Raw genomic sequence first — 23784 nt, forward strand, 5'->3', positions numbered from 1 at the left:
ATCAGTCCCATTGACCAGGTAATGGCCGATGTGGCACAGACGAAGAGGGTGGCCCAGTCCGAGAAGGATCCGGGACAGTCACTGGCTGATGTGGCACAGACACAGAGGTGGTGTCACAGTCAATGAGTGATATGGCGCAATCCCAGGGTGAGATGGTCCACTCGCTGTGCTTAAAGGTCACGAGCAGCGAGATCCTGTTTGGGCGGACAGGTGCCTCCAGGACAGGCAGCGACAGGTGGCGGAGGTGCCTCAGGTGTAAGCGCCACTCGCCCTCTGTCCCATGGTGTAACCCAGAGGCCACTAGGCACCTTAAGGGAGGAAGAGGTGATGAGGCCGTGCTGGTGACTCCTGCAAAGGAAGTGCCGGAACACTGCAGCACCTCGGACTTCCCCACTCCTGTCCCTGCCTCATCTGGTGGTCAGCAGGTGGAAAAGGGCAGCAGCACGGCACCTGGGACATCCGAAGTGCAGCAAGACCTATCTAGGCCCGGGCGCGCAAGAAGTCGCCCGCCAATTTGGACTCAGGTTGGAAGACGGGAGTCACAGAAGGCCGCCTCCACTCTTGATGTCCCGAATGGGGATCCACCAAGATGTACCGTTAGCGCCCATGAGGCCAGAAAGGTAGACACCAGTTAAGTTGACAGGTGTGCAGGGCACATGAAAGCGAGAGAGTCTAGGGCACTAAAATGTTCACATCAAACACCTGTTCACAACGTTACAACCTGCCTCGGTGTTCTGACAGAAGGCTGTGATGAAATGTTCTGGACTGTCCACGCAGGGGACACGGGGAGGTGGGGGGGGCTGGGGGTGGACGATGGGCGGACATTGGGGTGGGCTGGGTCTAGTTCAGCCAGCACTCAATGCTCCAGTGTCGCACTTCCATCCCCCAACCACCGTCCCAACCTCAGAACCACCAAGGATTCGACGGGACCGTGTGATGGATGGTCAGCGCGCAGGTAGACGATGGAAGTCCTACCACGGGCTGCGTTCAGGCGATGCCGGATGATGTGGAGCACCAGGGTCAGCGCGAGCGAGCCGTTATCATCCTCTATCCCATGGACGAGACCCGCTGTTACTGCTAACCCAGGAGACGTACCCCATAGTGAAGCAGGTGGGAAACACGATGGGGGTTGCAAGCGAGATGGTTGCTCAGGGAGTGTGTTCATGGGAGGGTGGTAGTGGAGTGGTTGGCCATCCGTTGGGAGATGCGTGTGGGGCTGGGAATGGATGTTCGTGCCATTAGCCAGGCCCCCTCCGGTGAACCTGGTGGTGGATTGATCACCCTGTGCACACCGGTCCAGGCCCACACATTGTGCAGGCTCCCCTGCCTGTCTGGGCCCCATGTCCTGCCCAATCCCGCCCTCCCAATGACCTCACGGTGCCAGGTCTGCCATGATCTGACAGACATGTTGCACTTTCTCCTTCCTGAGCCGGAGTCTTCAATGGGATGTCCGGTCTGGTAGGTCCTCGAATTATAGGCGCTGCCGGTACACACAAGGCCTCAAGAAACTCTTCCTTCGCACCTGCTCCCCCGCAGCCTATTGGGCGGCCGACTCTACATCCTCACCAGCTGCCTCCTGTTCCTCTGGGGCAGGCTTCATGGCTGCAGGGTTCCGCTCGAGCTGCTGTAGATCATACCGCCTCAATGAATCCACAGGGCTGCAGCGACCAGGGTGAAGGCCTCCATTTCTCATTGAACTCTGAAGCCTATTGCCTACAGGAGACAAAAGACTAGCATGTTAGAATGGTGCATACCTCGTGCGCAACCAGTTACACCGGGCGAGACAGTGGCCCTATCTACACTGAAGTCCCTGCCCCCGCTTTTCCCAACCCCTCCTCCCCCTTCCGCACACCAAGCTCCGGCCGTTTCCCCCTGACACCCTGCCCACCGCACCCCTTTGGAGATTGGGAGCTGGTGTGCGGGGACCCATACGGCCGATGGCACTCTGCACAACCATGGTCTACAGTGAACGGTCAGTGGAGTGTGCAGCTGTTGCCATTGTCCAGAAACTGAACTTGAGCAGCCATACAAATAGTCTATGTGCAATGGAGTTGGTGACAGGAAATGCAGAGAATGGTTTCACGATATAGTTCAACAGGATTTGTAGAATTAATAAGTGGATGGATTGACTTACCAGGGGCACCAAAAATAGCCAGGATGGGATAATAAACGGCTTGAATAACATGAAGTGCGTAATAAATCCGATCATTTAGTGCCAATGGTATCTGATGTTGGGAAAGTACGAGAAGCGCTTCGGATATACCCTTGTCCATGATTGTAACGTTCCAATCTGTTGCTCTCAGATTTGTCCAACCTATCCTCTCTCTCACGCTTTCTCTCTCTCTGAAAGCTCTGATCGTTGTTAGTGTTGGAGTCGGTGCTCCCGCTGACAGTACGGGATACCACACCTGAAAGGAATTCCTTATTAATAGAAGAGGGAACCCTCCCGTGACACGATTAGGATCCATTGAGACTGACATTCAATGACTTACAGTCACTGAACAAACAGGGTCTGTTAACCCTTTAGGCCAACATTTTCTATAGCCCAATAAAGTCAAACATTTACCAAATCCGAATCAGATGTATGAGGATTGCTGGGGGAAATAATGTGGACAGAGCGGAGGCACTGACCACAATCGTTCAACCATCCTTGGATATGCGAATAATTCCAGTGGGCGGAAGGTTTGTAAATGTTACAGCATGTTTATAAATGGAGAAAGGGATGAACTCTGGAACGACTGCGCAGTCAATATGTCAGTCATGATGACGTCAATAAATGTCGTAATTGCGCCAAACATAATTTGCGGCCATGTGTTTTTAAGTGACAATCAGCAAAGATAGGTTAACGTGAAATCCTGCCTCTTGGCCCTGATATAATCATTTGATTAAGTAATCAAGAGCGTTGATGAGGACAGAGCAGCTCAAGTTATGTCCACGGACTTTCAAAAAGTGTCTGTCAAGTATTATTTCATGGTGTTGATATGCAAGATAAACTTCAAGGTTAATGAGACACTGACATTGTCGGCGGGGTATAAGCTAAAAGACAGAGCTGCAAGAGGGAGTCAAAATGGTAATACAGACTGCAGGGGAGTTGGAAGTGTTTTTGACAAGTTATTGGTATTGGGGCCAGAAATGTTGTCGATACAATGACATTATACGTGGACGTAAACTGTAAAAATACGTTGTATTAAACGGTAATATTTTCGAACCGGTGAGTGTACAGCAGCAGGATTTGGGAGGATACACCGATTGGTGAAATGCAGCAAACAGTGCGGAGTTCAGCAGGATTTGGGAGGACACAGGCAGAATGAGGAAATGCTGTGAACAGTGAGGATAACAGCAGGATGTGGGAGGGCAAATAAAGATTGATGAAGTGTAGTAAACAGTGAGGATAACAGCAGGATTTGGGAGGACACACAGATTGGCAAAATATCGTAAACAGCGAGGATAACGGCAGGCGTTTGGAGGACAAAGAAAGGTTAATGAAATGTAGTAAACAGTGATGATAACAGCAGGATATGCGAGGGCATAGACAGATTAGTGAAATGCAGTCAATAGTGCTGATAGCAGCAAGATTTGGAAGGACACAGAGAGAGGTTAATTGTAGAAAACAGTGAGGATAACAGCAGGATTTGGGAGGAAGCAGACAGAAAGGTGAAATGAAGTAAAAATAGAACAATACGGCACAGTACAGGCCCTTCGGCCCAAGATTTCGGCCGACCGTTTATCATATTCTATCATCAACCTAACCTAAACCCGTTCAATTTACTGCTGTCCATGTGCCTGTCCAAGAGTCCCTTAAAAGTCTCCAATGACTCTGACTCCACCACCTCTGCTGGCAGTGCATTCCACGCACCCTCCACCCTCTGTGTAGAAAACCTACCTCTGACATCTCCCCTATACCTTCCTCCAATCACCTTAAAATTATGTTCCCTCGTGACAGCCATTTCCGCCCTGGGGAAGAGTCTCTGACTATCCACTCTATCCATGCCTCTCATCACTTTGTGCATTTCTATCAAGTCACCTCCCTGCCTTCTTCGCTCCAGTGAGGAAAGCCCTAGCTCCCTCAACCTTTCTCCTTAAAACATGCCCCTCCAGTCCAGGAAGCATCCTGGTAAAGCTCCTTCTGTACCCTCTCCAAAGCATCCACATTGTTCCTATAATGAGGCGACCAGAACAGGACACAATATTCCAAGTGTGCTCGAAGTAGGATTTTATACAGCTGCAGCAAAACCTTGCGGCTCTTAAACTCAATCCCCCTGTTATTGAAAGCCAACACATCTACGCCTTCTTAACAACCCTATCATCCCGGCTGGCAAATTTGAGGGATCTATGTACGTTGACCCAAGATCCCTCTGCTCCTCCACACATCCAAGAATCCTGCCTTTAACCCTGTATTCAGCATTAAATCCGACCTTCCAAAATGAATCACTTCACATTTATCTAGGTTGAACTCCATCTGTCACTTCTCAGCCCAGCTCTGCATCCTGTTGTAACCTGCAACAGCCCTCAACACAATCTACAACTGTACCAACCTTCGTGTCACCGGCAAACTTACTAACCCACCCTTCCACTTCCTCATCCAAGTCATTTGTAAAAACCACAATGTGCAGAGGTCCCAGAACAGATCCCTGCGGGACACCACTGGTCACCATCCTCCAGGCGGAATACTTTCCATCCACTACCATTCGCTGTCTTCTTTCGGCCAGCCAATCCTGTACCCAGACAGCAACATTCCCTGTATCCCATGCCCCATAACTTTCTGAATGAGCCTACCATTGTGAACCTTATCAAATGCCTCACTGAAATCCATATACACCACATCCACTGCCCGACTTTCATCAAAGTGTCTCGACACACTCAAAGAATTCAATGAGGCATGACCTGCCCCTCACAAAGCCATGCTGACTATCTTTAATCGAACTATATTTTTCTCAATAATCATAAATCCTAACTTTCAGTATCCTTTCCAATATTTTGCTCACCACAGTCGCAAGACTGAATGGTCTGTAATTCCCAGGGATTTTCCTATTCCCTTTCTTGAGCAGGGGAACAACATTCGCCTCCCTCCAATCATCCAGTACTACTCCAGTGGAGAGTGAGGACGCGAAGATCATCGCCAACGGCGCATCAATCTCCTCACTCGCTCTCCGTAGTAACCTTGGATATATCCCGTAAAGCCCAGTTGACTTATCTATCCTGATTCTTGTCAAAATTTCCAGCATATCCCCCTTCTTAATATTAATCTGTTCGATTCAATTAACCTGGTTCACGCTGTTCTTATGATCAACAAGGTCCCTCTCTCCAGTGAATACTGAAGAAAATATGCATTTAGGGCCTCCCCCATCTCCTCAGACTCTGGGCACAAGTTCCCTCCACTATCCCTGATCGGCCCGACTCTCACTCTGATCATCCTCTTATTTCTCACATAAGTATAGAACGCCTTGGGGTTTCCCCTAATCCTTTCTGCCAGGGCTTTTTCATGCACCCATCTATCTCTCCTGAGTCCAATTTTGAGTTCCTTTCTGGCTACCTTGTAACCCTCTAGAGCCGTGCCAGATCCTTGCTTCCTCAACCTTACATAAGCCTCCTTCTTCCTCTTGACTAGAAGCTCCACGTCTCTTGTCATCCAAGGCTCCTTCGCCTTACCATTCCTTCCTCGTCTCAGTGGGACAAAACTATCCAGCACTCGCAGCAAGTGCTCCTTCAACAACCCCCAAATTACTGTTGTGCATTTCCCCAAGAACAATTGTTCCTACTTTATGCCCCTCAGCTCCTGTCGAATAGCATTATCATTTCCCCTCCCCCAATTAAATAACTTCCCATACTGTCTGTTCCTCTCCCTCTCCATGACTATGGTAAAGGTCAAGGGGTTGTGGTCACTGTCAAAAGATGTACACACCTGACAAAAACTGCCCCATCCAAAACATTTGCAGTAAGGAGGTACAGTCAATATTAGGGAAGTTGAAGTCACCCATGACAACAACTCTGTTACTTCTGCATCTTCATATCAGGAAAAAGAAAACAGCCATTTCCTCAATGGTACATTTGGGATACCACTGCAGAAGGTCCATATGAGCCAAGGGGAGCCGATGAGTAATGGCAGCCTGCTAACTATGACTTAACTATTTCTTAATCTATCTTTAACACACTGGGCTAAGTAGCTGGTTTTGAAAGCAGACCAAGGCAGGCCAGCAGCACGGTTCAACTCCCGTACCAGCCTTCCCGAACAGGCGCCGGAATGTGGCAATTATGGGCTTTTCACAGTAACTCCATTGAAGCCTACTTGTGACAATAAGCGATTTTCATTTCATTTCATCTATTCTTCGACTGTCAATTTCCTCCGCCATCATAAATGTAGTGATGCAGCCTATTGTTTGATTTATGCAGCACATTTTGCATGACGGTCAACAAAGTTTGATCTGTATTCCGGTCCCTCACTCTCTAAACAGCGCCCCAACCACCACCACCAGCATTCTCCACGGTTTTCAATCAATGCCTCTCTATAAAACTGTATGGATCTTTTTTTTTAATTTAGAGGACCCAATTATTATTTTTTCCAATTAAGGGGCAATTCAGCGTAGCCAATCCACCTAACCTGCCCATCTTTTGGTTGTGGGGGTGAAACCCACGCACACATGGGGAGAATGGGCAAACTTCACACGGACAGTGACCCAGGGCCGGGATTCGAACCCGGGCCCTCAACGGTGTGGATCTTGGTAACTTATTTAAAATAAGCCTATCAAAGCTCTCTGGATATCAGACAACGTGTATTTCCACTAACATTAAAATGTTAGCACTGTTTACTACAAACATTGGAAATATCTGGAAAACACACACTACTAATAACTTTTAATATTAATACGAAGACCTCGAGCATAAGGTGGTCGAATTGACAACAGCGAAGGCAGCATTTTTTCACATGCCCGGCGTTGGAATTTAAGAATATTGCAGCCAAATGACGCACAACAAACAACAACAAGCCACAATGTGCAAATGACAAAAAGCATGCCTACGGTGTAATCAGGGAGGGGTGGATATTGACAAGGTCACGAGGATGCTTTCCCTTTTCTCCTTTATAATATTACGGCAAATAATGTTTACATGAACTGAGAGAGCAGAGCTCGCTAATAAATATGAAATCCATCGCAGCAATAGCATTTCACCCAATGGATGTAGTAAATTCATATCGCCGTGGTGGCGAATCAATCATTTACACTTCCTACATTCCGAGCACTTTATTTATATTAGATTGGCACAAGACACACACGCATGGTCACACGCATAAATACACAGGAACTCAAAGAGATAAACATTCACAGACACACACACACACACACAAACACACACCACTCCCAGAGATGCAGATTCGCACAGGAACACAGACACACTCCACCATGAACACACACAGATACACATTCACACAGAAACACACACACACACTAGCATTTATACACATACATGTACACACAGATACTCAGTCACACAGAGAAGGCAGGGCCCATATTGATAAAATCACACGCACACAGAGATGCTCACTCAGACAAAAATACACAAGCGAGCGCACAAACACACACATACAAAGAAACACAAAACACACACGCATATGTTTGCACAATGCTTCAAACAATGAGTCCAATGCATTGAAGTAAAAATGCATAATTATTTTCAGGAGAGGAGTTCCAGTTGAGTTACATCGTAGATCGATCAACTGAGAACTAAAATGAGCTTCCACTGAAACACGATTTGACGATTTGACCTTGGTGGTCACCCACACGGTTCAGCTGAATCTGTGTTTCAGTTGTCACTGAGTCGCCTTTTTAAGGTAACGGGAAGCTCTAAGCGCCTTTGCTTTGCAGAGGGACATCCACCTCTTTTGTTGTGAACATGTGCAGCAGGATCTGTGCGCAGAATATTTCGTTAAGGCAATACTGCAAGTCACAAAATACCCAGTGTGTAAGTTGTTGAGGTGTACGTAGAGTAGGTGTTGTGTCGGTCTAAAATCATGGAAGTGCTCATGGTCCTTTAAAGGAAGCAAAGACCAATATTTGACTCTTCAAGACGAAATATTATATCATATTTATTTCATAGTTATCAAAGCAATAATACAGTCTCTTTATGTAACTGATATGGTAATTTGTAGTACATTTGACAAACTTCCAAGTGATTATTGTTACAACGGGGCTCCAGGCACTCCCATTGTTGCAAATGCTATTATTTTGTAAATCGAACAAAGGGATCTGTCGCATGTCCTTTCCAATATGCATCCCTCAGTCAACAAAACTCACAAATTTATTTTGTTCTTTGAAAATTGTGATGAATGGAATCTTACTCTGCGGAATTTGTGAGCAAAGTTCATCACATTCCTATAGGGAGCGCATATCAAAATGCTGCCTCGACTGATGTTTACATGTAAGTATTGTTTGTTTTATTATGAATGAAACTTGTTATATTATTGTGAATGTTTATATTTATTTATTCATATCATGTTCGTTTTTATTGGTAATGCTTCCCACATGTGGTCGCGCCATCAAGAATTGTGTCTACGGTCAACTTGGAATTCTTATGTTCAGCCCAGGTGCCCACCTCAGTTCATTGGTATTTGTGGCTACGCGGGTCTAATTAGCACGATGGCGCAGTGGGTTAGCCCCTCAGCCACACGGCGTCGAGATCCCAGGTTCGATACCGGTGCTGGGTCACTGTCCTGGTGGAGTTTGCACATTCTCCCCGTGTTTGCGTGGATTTCGCCCTCACAACCCAAAGACGTGCAGAATAGGTGGATTGGCGACGCTAAATTAATTGGAGAAAATGGATTGGGTACTCTAAATTTAGAAAAAAATTAAAAGGGGTCGAATTTTTAATCCCAAAGGGAAAGTGTCGATTGAAGTTGTCCGAGTGTGAAAGCTGTTTCCTGGTGAGGAACGTCTTCCATCCATCCCCTGGCGAGGTGGGGGCAGCTATTGTTCTCTGGACACTGGTCTCCCCCTGTCGGGAATGACCACAGACCCCTCGCCGCGTGGGTCCGCTGTCCCGCTTGTTCGCCGCCGCTGTGCCTTCCCGACATTTTTGGTGTCTCTGCGGCTTCTTGGACTACTGCCCCCTGGCACACTTGTTGTTCTTAGTATTGTGGAATGTGAGAGGATGGTTTTGTCCGATTTGACAAGTCGAAATTCAGCCTATTATCTTGTCCTTCGGAGGGGAGTCACCTGGTGTGTGACTGCTCAGCACTTTCCTGTCACCGGAAGTCCCTGAAACTGATCCAAACACACAACTCAAAATACATTATAAAATAAATAAATCCATGCCAAAATACTCCAACTATAAAATCAATTGTTATATATTATTTATAGTACTTCTCCTCTCACCTATTTAGCTTTGTCTCCATTTTTTATTGTTGTGTTCATTCCCTTTTCTTTCATTTGCCGAATATTACTGGGTGGTTCATTCGCCGCATGAAGGGGGCAAAATATGCTCTGTGTGGGAGAATTCAATGTCCATTACCAAGAGTGGCTGCGTGGTACCATCACCGACCGAGCTGGCCGGGTCCTAAAGGACATAGTTACTGGACTGGGACTGGAACAGATGATGAGGGAACGAACATGAGGAACAAAAATAGTTGACATCATTCTCATCAACCTGCCTGCTGCTGATGCCTCTGTCCATGACAATATCGGTAGTCCTTGTGGAGACAAAATCCTGTCTTCACATTGAGGATACCGTCCATTCACTAATAACGTGCTAAGTGGGATAGACTTCGAACAGATCTAGAAACTCAAGACGGGGCATTCACGAGGCCCTGTGGGTCATCAGCAACAGCAGAATTTTAATCACCCAGCCTCATGATCCGGCATATCCCCCACTCCACCATTTCCAGCAATGAAAGGAATGCTGGTTCAAAAAGAGTACAGCAGTGCATGCCAGGGGTAACATCAGGCATAGAAAAATTAAGTGTCGACCTGGTCAAGCTACAGCACAGGATTAACACAGTGTGCCAAACAGGATAAGCAGCAAGTAAGAGAGAGAGCTGAGCTATTCCAGAATGAACACATCAGATTTAAGCTCGGAAGTTCTGCCACATCCGCCTGTGAATGGTGGTGGGCAATTAAAGAACTCACTGGAGGAGGAGGCTCCACAAATACCCCCATTCTCAATGATGGAGGGGCCCAGTATATCTGTGCAAAAGGCAACGCTGAAGCTTTCTCATCAATCTTCAGCCAGAAGTGTCGAGTGAGTGGTCCACCTAAGTCTCCTCCGGAGGCCTCCAGCATCACAATGCCAGTCTTCAGCTAACAACATTCACTCCACATGATATCAAGAAACGACTGAAGGCACTGGATACTGAAAAAGCTATGGGCCCTGACAATATTCCGGCAATAGTACTGCAAATTTGTGCTTCAGAAATTGCTACACTCCAGCCAAGCTGTTCCAGTACAGCTACAATACTGGCACCTACCCGGCTATGTGGAAAGTTGCCCAGGTGTGTCCTGTACACAAGGAACAGCGCAAATCCAACCCAGCCAATTACCACCCGATCAGTCTATTCTCCATCATCAAAGTGATGGAAGAAATTTTCAACAGCGCCATCAAGTGGCACTTACTCAGCAATAACCTGCTCACGGACGCTCAGTTTGAGATCCTCCAGGGTCATTCACCTCCTCACCTCATTGCACCCTTGATGGAAAATGGGCAATAGAGCTGAATGCTAGATGTGAGGTGAGAATGACTCCCCTTGAAATCAAGGCAGCTTTTTAGCGAGTTTGGTATCAGGGAGCCCTGGCTAAACTGGAGTCACGGGAATCAGGGGGGACTCTCCGCTGGTTGGAGCCATACCTGGCACAAAATAAGATGGTTGTGATGATTGTAGGTCAATTACCTCAGCTCCACGATATCACTGCAGTAGTTCCTCAGGGTAGTGTCCTAGGCCCAATCATCTTCAGCTGCTTCATCGTAAGGTCAGAAATGGAGATGTTTGCGGATGACTGCACAATTTTCAGCACCATTTGCAATTGATCAGAAAATGAACTGAAATAGCCGTATTGATGCTGTGGGTACTAGGGTAGGTTAAAAGCAAAGAATCCGACGGCGAGTATATCAACCACACCTCCCCCCCCCCCCCCCCCCTCCCCGCCCCCCCCCCCTCCCCCAGAAATGTATGTCACCCATCTACAAGGCACAAGCCAGGAGAGTGATGGAATACTTTCCACCATCCTGGATAAGGACGCCCAATTGATTGCTCCCTCTTCCCAAACATTCAATCCCTCCACCACCGACGAACAGTGGTAGCCGTGTGTACTATCTACAAGAGGGCTCTTTCTGGGGAAGGTGGGACCTCTACAGACAGGATGGTCTACATCTGAAACTGAGGGGCACAAATATCCTGGGGGGGAGATTTGTTAGTGCTCTTTGGGGGGGGGGGGTTTAAACTAATGCAGCAGGGGCATGGGAACCTGGATTGTAGTTTTAGGGTAAGGGAGAATGAGAGTATAGAGGTCAGGAGCACAGATTTGACGTCGCAGGAGGGGGCCAGCGTTCAGGTAGGTGGTTTGAAGTGTGTCTACTTCAATGCCAGGAGTATACGAAACAAGGTAGGGGAACTGGCAGCGTGGGTTGGTACCTGGGACTTCGATGTTGTGGCCATTTCGGAGACATGGATAGAGCAGGGACAGGAATGGATGTTGCAGGTTCCGGGGTTTAGGTGTTTTAGTAAGCTCAGAGAAGGAGGCAAAAGAGGGGGAGGTGTGGCGCTGCTAGTCAAGAGCAGTATTACGGTGGCGGAGAGGATGCTAGATGGGGACTCTTCTTCCGAGGTAGTATTGGCTGAAGTTAGAAACAGGAAAGGAGAGGTCACCCTGTTGGGAGTTTTTTATAGGCCTCCTAATAGTTCTAGGGATGTAGAGGAAAGGATGGCGAAGATGATTCTGGATATGAGCGAAAGTAACAGGGTAGTTATTATGGGAGACTTTAACTTTCCAAATATTGACTGGAAAAGATATAGTTCGAGTACAATAGATGGGTCGTTTTTTGTACAGTGTGTGCAGGAGGGTTTCCTGAAACAATATGTTGACAGGCCAACAAGAGGCGAGGCCACGTTGGATTTGGTTTTGGGTAATGAACCAGGCCAGGTGTTGGATTTGGAGGTAGGAGAGCACTTTGGGGACAGTGACCACAATTCGGTGACGTTTACGTTAATGATGGAAAGGGATAAGTATACACCGCAGGGCAAGAGTTATAGCTGGGGGAAGGGCAATTATGATGCCATTAGACGTGACTTGGGGGGGATAAGGTGGAGAAGTAGGCTGCAAGTGTTGGGCACACTGGATAAGTGGGGCTTGTTCAAGGATCAGCTACTGCGTGTTCTTGATAAGTATGTACCGGTCAGACAGGGAGGAAGGCGTCGAGCGAGGGAACCGTGGTTTACCAGGGAAGTGGAATCTCTTGTTAAGAGGAAGAAGGAGGCCTATGTGAAGATGAAGTGTGAAGTTTCGGTTGGGGCGATGGATAGTTACAAGGTAGCGAGGAAGGATCTAAAGAGAGAGCTAAGACGAGCAAGGAGGGGACATGAGAAGTATTTGGCAGGAAGGATCAAGGAAAACCCAAAAGCTTTCTATAGGTATGTCAGGAATAAGCGAATGACTAGGGAAAGAGTAGGACCAGTCAAGGACAGGGATGGGAAATTGTGTGTGGAGTCTGAAGAGATAGGCGAGATACTAAATGAATATTTTTCGTCAGTATTCACTCAGGAAAAAGATAATGTTGTGGAGGAGAATGCTGAGCCCCAGGCTAATAGAATAGATGGCATTGAGGTACGTAGGGAAGAGGTGTTGGCAATTCTGGACAGGCTGAAAATAGATAAGTCCCCGGGACCTGATGGGATTTATCCTAGGATTCTATGGGAGGCCAGGGAAGAGATTGCTGGACCTTTGGCTTTGATTTTTATGTCATCATTGGCTACAGGAATAGTGCCAGAGGCCTGGAGGACAGCAAATGTGGTCCCTTTGTTCAAAAAGGGGAGCAGAGACAACCCCGGCAACTATAGACCGGTGAGCCTCACGTCTGTAGTGGGTAAAGTCTTGGAGGGGATTATAAGGGACAAGATTTATAATCATCTAGATAGGAATGATATGATCAGGGATAGTCAGCATGGCTTTGTGAAGGGTAGGTCATGCCTCACAAACCTTATTGAGTTCTTTGAGAAGGTGACTGAACAGGTAGACGAGGGTAGAGCAGTTGATGTGGTGTATATGGATTTCAGCAAAGCGTTTGATAAGGTTCCCCATGGTAGGCTATTGCAAAAAATACGGAGGCTGGGGATTAAGGGTGATTTAGAGATGTGGATCAGAAATTGGCTAGCTGAAAGAAGACAGAGGGTGGTGGTTGATGGGAAATGTTCAGAATGGAGTACAGTCACAAGTGGAGTACCACAAGGATCTGTTCTGGGGCCGTTGCTGTTTGTCATTTTTATCAATGACCTAGAGGAAGGCACAGAAGGGTGGGTGAGTAAATTTGCAGATGATACTAAAGTCGGTGGTGTTGTCGATAGTGTAGAAGGATGTAGCAGGTTACAGAGGGATATAGATAAGCTGCAGAGCTGGGCTGAGAGGTGGCAAATGGAGTTTAATGTAGAGAAGTGTGAGGTGATTCACTTTGGAAGGAATAACAGGAATGCGGAATATTTGGCTAATGGTAAAGTTCTTGAAAGTGTGGCTGAGCAGAGGGATCTAGGTGTCCATGTACATAGATCCCTGAAAGTTGCCACCCAGGTTGATAGGGTTGTGAAGAAGGCCTATGGAGTGTTGGCCTTTATTGGTAGAGGGATTGAGTTCCGGAGTCGGGAGGTCATGTTGCAGCTGTACAGAACTCTGGTCCGGCCGCATTTGGAGTATTGCGTACAGTTCTGGTCACTGCATTATAGGAAGGACGTGGAGGCTTTGGAGCGGGTGCAGAGGAGATTTACCAGGATGTTGCCTGGTACGGAGGGAAAATCTTATGAGGAAAGGCTGACGGACTTGAGGTTGTTTTCGTTGGAGAGAAGAAGGTTAAGAGGAGACTTAATAGAGGCATACAAAATGATCAGGGGGTTAGATAGGGTGGACAGTGAGAGCCTTCTCCCGCGGATGGATATGGCTGGCACGAGGGGACATAACTTTAAACTGAGGGGTAATAGATATAGGACAGAGGTCAGAGGTAGGTTCTTTACGCAAAGAGTAGTGAGGCCGTGGAATGCCCTACCTGCTACAGTAGTGAACTCGCCAACATTGAGGGCATTTAAAAGTTTATTGGATAAACATATGGATGATAATGGCATAGTGTAGGTTAGATGGCTTTTGTTTCGGTGCAACATCGTGGGCCGAAGGGCCTGTACTGCGCTGTATTGTTCTATGTTCTATGTTCTAAGATGCAGAGCAGTAACTCACCAAGGTTCCTTAGACAACACCTTCCAAACCCACGGCCATTACCATCTGGAAGGACAAGAGCAGCTTGTACCTGTGAACTCCACCACCTGGAGGTTCCCCTCCACGTTACTCACCAACTACTTGGCAATATATCGCCGTTCCTTCACTGCCGCTGGGACAACACCCTGGAACCTTATTCCTAACATAACAGTGGGTGCATCTGCACTTCAGGAACTGCAGCGGTTCAAGAAGGCAGCTCACTACCACCTTCTGAAGGGTAACCAGGAATCGGCAATAAATGCTCGCCTAACCAGCGACGCCCATATCCCGTAAATTAATTTTCAAAAGAGTGAAATCTGGTGGGGTGAACGACATGTACCTTGGGGAGCTCGGGTGAGTTCTTGTCTGGGACTTTCCTCTGAAGACTGCACACTGGTTTGCAGAATCGCAATGCTGATCACTGCAATGCCTATCGTGTTGTGATCACTAGAAAAAGCTGACCAAGGTAGCACCTGTTATTATTCATAATTTTTGTCTATCTGACCCAAACCTGTCCTCCAATACATCACCATGTGTGGAGATATTTGTTACATCTTCATGAAAACAATCGCTTTGGTATCAATTCGCCCAACTATACTTTTCATTTTATTACTTTTATTTTGTCAGGTGTAAATTGAGGCATGACCAGATGTTTTGAGAATTTAATCCAAATTTTGGAGTTTGGGGAATGTCTGCAGTCAGGCATCATTGTTTAAATTGGTGAATTTTGGAGAATGACGGCGCCTAACGATGCAGAGTATCGCAGAGATGGAGGTCGTGCCAACGGGCACACACAACACCTCCATTCAGCCCAAAAGCTTAACCATGAGCTTCCAATTAATTCTCATTTTGATTCCCCACAATGCGCCAACTCTGGCCTCCCTGTCCTTGTTCTGCTGGACTATTCCAGTGAAGTTCAATGCAAGCTCGAGAATCAGCTCCTCATTGTTCGGACTCGGCAATACACATAGTTCTGGACTCAACTTTGAGTTCAACAACTTTACCTCCAAATTTTTCTCTCCAACCTGCTGCATGTATTTGGCTTTAGTTTGACTTTGATTATCTTGTTTTGTTTATTTCTTTCATCATCTTACATTCAGATGGGCTTCATGTATCAATCGCACTTCATTTAAACACAACCTTTGTTACATTATTACATCCAAGGTCACTCAGTCTGTCTTTGTATTGTATTTTTTCTTCAATCTTTTGAATAATAGAATAGAATCATAGATCTCTACAGTGTAGAAGGAGGCAATTCCACCCATCAAGTATGCACTGACCATTCAATAGACTACCCTAGACAGTACGACTCCCCGCCCTATTCCTGTCACCAATTAAAACCTTTGAAGACTTTGGGGCAATTTTACAACGTCAATTCACCTACCCTGCACATGTTTCGACTGTGGGAGGAAAACGGAGCACCTGCAGAAAAGCCACGCGGACACGGAGATAATGTACAGTCGCCAGAGGACAGAATATAGCCCAGACCCCTGGCGCTTTGAACAGCAGTGCTAACTACTGTGCCACCGTGCCACCATCTCCACCCTCTCACAGAGATATTCCTTTGTTATCCTTTGCCGTCCTCATTTCACTGGTTCATTAACTCTGACATTTCCATAATCCTTCAGTGCTGATGAAAGGACATCTTGAACTGAAGCGTTAACCTTGTTTATCTTCGCCGATGCTGCCAGATCTGCTGAACTGCCCAAGCATTCGTTGTTCCTGTTTCCAGTCGATGCAGTATTTGGTTTCGAATTGTTTCTTCCTGATTAAAATCTGACCGGTGCAGTGGAACAGGTCAGTTCATCCGTCCCCATGTGGTCGACAACTCCAGTAATTGTCCGAGAGTTTGTGGATTGCTGTGGGTTGGATGACGTCGGAAGTATCTATTTAACTTGAATGCTTTTTGTTTCATTGAATCTGTTGTTTTTTTCCAGACTGGCATCATCGCCAGGGGTCAAAGGACAGAGGTATTTTTATATTTTGTGTTGAGAACAAGAATATGATGAGCTGTTTTCTTTGTTCATTTTGCCACGTGGTCTGGAAATCTCTGACAAGGCTAGCTCGCTTTATCCATCACTAATTTCCAAAGATCTCAGCGTCTAATTCGGCAATTTCAGAGGGAAGGTAATATTCAACCTGAATTCTGTGGAAATGCAGCCAGGTGTAGACCAGAGCAGGAGAGAATCTTCTATTTACACAGTAAATACAGAAATATTTCTTCGGCACAGGGCTTACTGGAGTCTGTGTTTAAATTCATAAAGCAGATCAGTCATGTTACAGGAAAGTCAATAACTATGTAAATATCTATCCAATGGAATCATTGCTTCTCTCTGACTGTTTCAGAGCGGCAGCACAGGTTAGTGAGAATTACTGTACAGTTTCTGCGTACATATCTATCCCATTGTATCAATGCTTCTCTTTAACTGTATCAAAGGGAGCTGTACTGGGACAGAAAATGTCAGTAATGATTACTGCACTGTCGATAGCTTTGTTAATATGTATCCTCTGGTAGCCTCGCTGTTCTATGACTGTTTTAGAGTGAGCTGTACTGGGACAGAACATGTCATTGAGAATTACTAGACAGTCTGTAACTGTCTAAATATCGATCCCATGGTATAATTCCTTCTCAATGACTGTTTCAGTGGGAGCTGTACTGGGACAGCATAGATCATTGAGGCTGACTGGACAGTCTATAACAGTCTATCCGATGGTAGCATTGCTTTTCTCTGGCTGTTTGAGAGGGAGCTGTCCTGGGACAGTACAGGTCTGTTAAAATGACTGGACAGTCTGTAACTATGTAAATATGTATCCCATGGTATCATTGCTTCGATCTGACGGTTTTATAGGGAGTTATACAGGAACAGAACAGGTCAATCACGATGACTAGACAGTCTCGGTGCAAATATATGTCTCTAGGTATCATTTCATCGCTCTGGCTCAGAGAGAGCTGAATTGGGACAGCACAGGTCAGTGAGAATTACTGGACAGTCTGCCTCTGTAAATGGCTATCCTGTGGTATAATTTCTTCGCTCTGACAGTTTCAGAGGGAGCTGTACTGGGATGGCATTGATCAGTGAGTATTGCTGGAGTCTATCTGTGTAAATATCTTTCCAATGGCATCATTGCTTCTCTCTGGAATTTTCAGAGAGAGATTTCCTGGGACAGCACAGGCCAGTGAGAATTACTGGACAGTCTAATGGTGTAAATTTTTATCCCATGGGAACATTGTTTATCACTGGCATTTTCAGAATTATTATACTGGGATAGCACAGGTCAAAGTGAATTACTGGGCAATCTGTAACTGTGTAAATATCTCTCCCATAATATCATTGCTTCTCTCTGACTGTTTCAGTAGGTGTTGTAATGGGACAGCACAGGTCAGTGAAATTTGCCGGACAGTCTCTTTGTAAATATCTGTCCCATGGTATTATTGCTTCCCTATTTGTTTCAGAGGGAGCTTTCATGGCACAGCACAGGTCATGACCATTGCTGGATAGTCTGTAACTGTGTTAATGTTTAGCACATAGTATGATTGTCTCTCTCCGACTGTTTCAGAGGGAACTGTGGTGGGACATCACAGTACATCGTGTATTTCTGGAGCGTAGTTGTGTAAATATCTATCCGCTGGTATCAATGCTTTTCTCTGTCTATTTCAGACGGAGCTGTGCTGACATAGCACAGGCAAGTGAGGATTGCTGGTCAGTCTGTAGCTGTGTAAATATCTATCCCATTGTATCATTGCTTCTCTCTGGATTTTTCAGAGAGAGCATTACTGGGACAGCCCAAGTCAGTGAGAATTACTGGACAGCATGTAACTGTGTAAATATCTATCACATGGTGTCTTTGCTTCTCTCATTGTTTCAGACGGAACTTTACTGGGATAGCTCTGGTCAGTGAGAATTACTGGAGAATCTCTATTTAAATAAATATCCCATGGTATTATAACTTCTCTATGACTGTTTCAAACGGAGCTGTCCTAGGACAGCACCGGTCATGACAATTACTGGATAGTCCGCAACTCTGGAAATGTCTGTCCCACGGTCCCATTTCTTCTCTGTGATTGTTTCAGAGGGAGCTGCACTGGGATAGAACAGGGCAGTGAAAATTACAGGGCAGCTCCTCTATTAATATCTAACCCATTGTATCAGTGCTTCACTCTGATTGGTTCTCTGATATCTTTTACATTTTCTCACACTTTCTCACACACTCTCACACTCTGACATATAATCTCAGACAATCTCTCATCGCACATTCTCTCTGTCTTTCGCACTCTCAATCTCTGCCTCAAACTCTGCCTCACACACTAGCTCACACATACTCTTACACATTTTCACAAACTCCAACACACTCAGTGTCCCACTTTCTCTCACACACTCTCTCCCAATACATAGCATACTGCCTCTCCCACTCTCCCTCCCAAATTCTTCCCCAATTCATCTCACACTCGCTCTCACAATGTCTCTCCCCATCTCACTCCCAATCTCATTCCCCATCGAACTCCCAATCTCAATCAAACCCTCAACCTCTATCTATGTTACTATCTCTCATATTCTCTCACAAACTCTCTCGCACGTTACCTTACATCCTCTCGCATTTACTCTCTCAATCCCACGTCAATCTCCATCGCCACTGCATTTCATGATCTCACACTCTATCTCAATCTCTTTCTGTCACCCTCTGTACCAATCTCTCGCACACTCTCGCACTCTCTCTCTCACCCTCTCTACCAATCTCGCTCTCACCCTCTCTCAATCTCGCTCACACTCTAACACCCTCTCCCACACTCCTACGCCCTATCTCAATCTATCGCACACTCTCTCACTCTCTCACACTCTCTCTCTCACACGCTCATTATCTAACACCCTCTCACCCTCTTCACACTCTCTCTCACATTCTCTCACGCTCTCTCTCAATCTCTCTCACAATGTCTCACACTCTCTCACACATTTACTCAATCTCTTTTGACAGCCCTATAGCACAGTGGTTAGCACTGTTGCTTCACAGCTCCAGGGTTCAGCTTCCGACTTGGGTCACCGTATGTGCCGAGTCTGCCTGGGTTTCCTCCGGGTGCTCCAGTTTCCACCCACAGTCCATGTGCAGGTACGTGGATTGTCCATGCCAAATTGCCCTTCATGTCCAAAACGCTAGGTGGGGTTACCGGGTTACGGGGATAATGTGGAGGTGTGGGCTTAAATAGGGTGCTCTTTCCAAGGACCGGTGCAGACTCAATGGGCCGAATGGCGTCCTTCTGCAAGGTCACACTATCACACTCTCTCTCACATCCTCTTTCTATCTGTCACAGACTCTCTCACTCCGTCTCACACACACTCTCACACTCTCTCACATCCCCTCAATCTCTTTCACGCTCTCACACCCTCTCCTACACTCTCTCTCTCTCTCACACCCTCTTTAAATATACCTGACGCTCTCACATTACCTGTCACATTATCTTTCATACTCCGCCTCACACTATCTCTGTCTCACTCTCTCTCTTTCTTGTATAGTATGACTTTCTCTCACACCCTGTGCCATTCTCTCCCACTCCCACTCCCAAAATCTATTTAATTCTCTCTTTACCTCTTATTTCTCACAGTCTCTGAAACTCTCTCACACTCTCACTCTTTCTCACACTCCCTGTCACACTTCCCGTTACTCTATCACACACCACTCTCTCTCAAGATCTCTCACGGACGCTCTGAAACTCCCTCAATTAGTCTCTCACTCAGAATCGCTCCCTCACTCTATCTCTCATAATCTCCTTCACAATCTCCAGGACACTCTCCCTCGCACTCTATCTCTCAATCTTCCCCATGCTAGTTCTCACTGTCTCGCCCAATCCCACTCCCAATCTCTATCCAAATGTATCTCATGCATTCTGATTCTCACACTCCGGTTCTCACACTTCATGTCTCACACACGCTCTCACACTTCTATTCTCACACTTTGGCTCCGACACATTCCCCTTCACTTCGCTCTCGAACTCCAGCTCGCACACACGCTGTCACACTCCAGCTCTCACACTCCGGCTCTCACACTGCAGCTCTCACACTCCGGCTCCCACACCGCTCCCACACTGGGGCTCTTACAAACGCTCACACATTCCGACTGTCACACTCCAGCTCTCACACCTGCTCCCACACTCGGGCTCTGACAAACGCTCACACACTCCGACTGTCACACCCCAGCTCTCACACATGCTGACACACTCTGGCTCTCACACTCCGGATCTCACACACGGTCTCTCTATCACCCTCCCAATCCCTTTGACACTCTCTCTCACATTCTCTCACACACTCTGTATCAATCTCTCTCACCTTCTCACCCTCTCTCTCACACCCTCTCTCAATCTCACTCACACTCTCAAACACTTTCCCAATCTCTGCCACACTCTCTCACAGACTGTCACATTATGTCTCAGATTTCCTTTCACATTCTCTCTCACACTATCTCTGTCTCATTCTCTCGCTCTCTCTTGTGCACTATCACTTTCTCTCACAACCTATTCCAATCCTTCCCTCTCTCTCCCACTATCTGTCTAACTCTTTATTTCTCTCTTAGTTCTCACGTTCTCTCAAACTCGCATTCTCTCTCACACTGCCTGTCACACTCCCTTTCACACTTTCACACTCCCTCTCTCTCACAATCTCTCACGTGCTGACTGAAACTTTCTCATAAAAATCTCTCACTCAGAATTGCTCTCTCACTCTCTCGAAATCACCCGCACAATCTCCCTCAAACTTTCTCTCACATTATGTCGCACTCTTCTTCACACTATCTCTCAATCTTCCCCACGCTCGTTCACACTATCTGGCCTACTCCCACTCCCAATGTCTATCTAAATTTACCTGACGCTCTTTCTCTCACTCTGTATCTCACTGGCTCTCACTTTTTTCTCACACTCAGTCTCCCTCACACTCTCTTACGCTCTGTCTCCAAATCTCTCTCACACTCTCTCATACTCTCTTCCATATTCCCTCCCCGACTCTCCCTCAAACTACGTCCCAGTATTTCTCCCAGTCTGCCTCGCACGCTTTTACATGCCCTTTCACAAAGTCCCTCAGACTTTCTCTCACACACTCTCTCACATGCTCTCCCTCCCCCACTCTCACTCCCCGTTCCATCTCTCACACTCTCTTTCTTACCATCTCTCACCCGCCCTCCTCCTTGCTCTCCCCCCCTCTCTGTCCCCCGCATATCTCCACCCACACACTTTCCCACCATCTCTTCAGTCTTTCACACAATCTTTCCCGGTCCCTCTCCATCTGTCTTCGTCTATCTCCCACAATGTCTCACAGTTCTCTCGCACGTGATCTCACACGCTCCATCCCCTTTCACTTTTGCGCCCACTTTCTTGCCCGCGCTCGCCCCTTCCCCCCACTCTCTCGCCCCCTCACATTCGGCTCTCACATTCACACACTCCGCTTCTCACACTTCATCTCTCACACACGCAATCACAAACATTCTCACACATAGGCTCTGACACACCAGTCTCACACTCCGGCTCTCACACTCTGGCACTCATACATAGGCTCTCACACTCCGACTCTCACACTCTTTCACTCACACACGCTCTCACACAGTTTCACACACACACTCTCTCATGCTCCGACTCGCACACTCCGTCTCTCACACTCCGGCACGCTTTCACACTATTTCACAACCCTTCTAGCACACTATCTCCGCACATTCTCTCCGACTGTGGCTCTCAAACACTTTCACACTCTCGTTCTCACAGGTTTCTCACACTCCGTCACATATTTCCTCTCTTTCGCTTGCATTCTAACCCTCTCTCACGCACACTTCCTCTCTCACACTCTCTCCCAGTCTCAATACTTCTCCCTCTCACACACTATCTCCCTTTCCCACACTCCCTCCCTCTCCAATCCTCTCTCACACGCACTCCGCCTCTCACACTCTCTCCCTTTCCCACAGCCCCTTACTCTCTCACACTCGCTCTCTAAAACTCTGTTCCTCTCTCAGATACCCTCCCATTCTTACACTCTCTCCCTCTTTCACATCCCCCTCCTTCATTCTTTATCCCTTATTCACACGCACTCCAAATCAATCCCTCTCTCACACATTCCCCCTCTCTCACATAACCCCTCTCTCGCACTCTCTCCCTCCCCCTCTCACACTCCCTCCCTCTCTCACGCACCTTCCCTCCCTGACACGTCCTCTAACACTAGATCCCTCTCTTCCACTCTCTCTCACACCCTTTCCCTCTAACACTCTGTCCCTCTCTCACAATTGCCTACCCTCTTTTAGACGCACTCCCTCTTTCACACGTCCCCCTCTTTCACACCCACTCCCTCTCACACTCTCTTCCTCTCTCACCCTCCCTCTCTCACACGTTCTCCACCTTTCAAACTCTCTCCCTCTCTCGCACTGTTCCCTCTCTCACACTCTCTCCCTCTCCCACACACCTTCATCCCTGATGTTTTCTCTCACAATCTTTCCCTCTCTCACACTCTCTCTCACACTCTTTGCCTCAGTCATTCACACTCTCACTCACTCGCTCTCTCGTTAACTCACTCACACACGAGATAGTTATGATAGAGAAGACTTATCTCTATGTTTATGTCAGTATTTTGCACACCATCCTTCTCGCAACATCTTTCTCCATCACCCACTCGCCCGCCCGGTCCCCACTCTCCCCATTTTCCTTGTTCACAGTCAACGAACCTCCTTTTTAACCTTTATTTCTCCTCCCCATTTTCTCTTCCACGCTATTTTTCTCTCACCCTCTTTCTCTCTCACCCTATCTTTTATCAGCACATCTCACAGACCAGCTCTCACTTCCTCCACATCTGAACCCGCCTCTCTCCCATTTTAAATTTCTGTGTAAGAAGGAGGGCTAGGATCAGTAAGACGCTGAATTATTTTCCACAGCTAAATGTTTTTTTGGATGCCCTACAGAGTGATGTGTTTGTATCTGCTGCAGTGTGTGAAACTAATGATGTTCCAATGTGTCAACATATTTTCTTAGTTTGAGGATATCGGTTTGGAATTATTTACTTTGGACTTTAAATAGTTCCACACATTCGATTCATTGAAATTTGGAATTTATGGTCACCCTGAACCCACTTAAAACAAATCACTGAATGGCCATAGTTAAAGAGGCAGCTACACCCCAGAGTGCAGTGGGACCACACAGGGAAACACACTGACAATTGGAACTGAATCACTGAATGGTCACAGTTACAGAGGCAGCTACACCCCAGAGAGCAGTGGACCCACCGAGAGAAACATACTGTCAATCGGAACTAAATCACTGAATGGTCACAGTCAAAGAGGCAGCTACACCCCAGAGTGCAGTGGAACCACCCAGAGAAGCACACTGACAATTGGA

The sequence above is a fragment of the Scyliorhinus torazame genome, chromosome 19, assembly GCF_047496885.1.
Source record: "Scyliorhinus torazame isolate Kashiwa2021f chromosome 19, sScyTor2.1, whole genome shotgun sequence".
Taxonomy (NCBI): domain Eukaryota; kingdom Metazoa; phylum Chordata; class Chondrichthyes; order Carcharhiniformes; family Scyliorhinidae; genus Scyliorhinus; species Scyliorhinus torazame.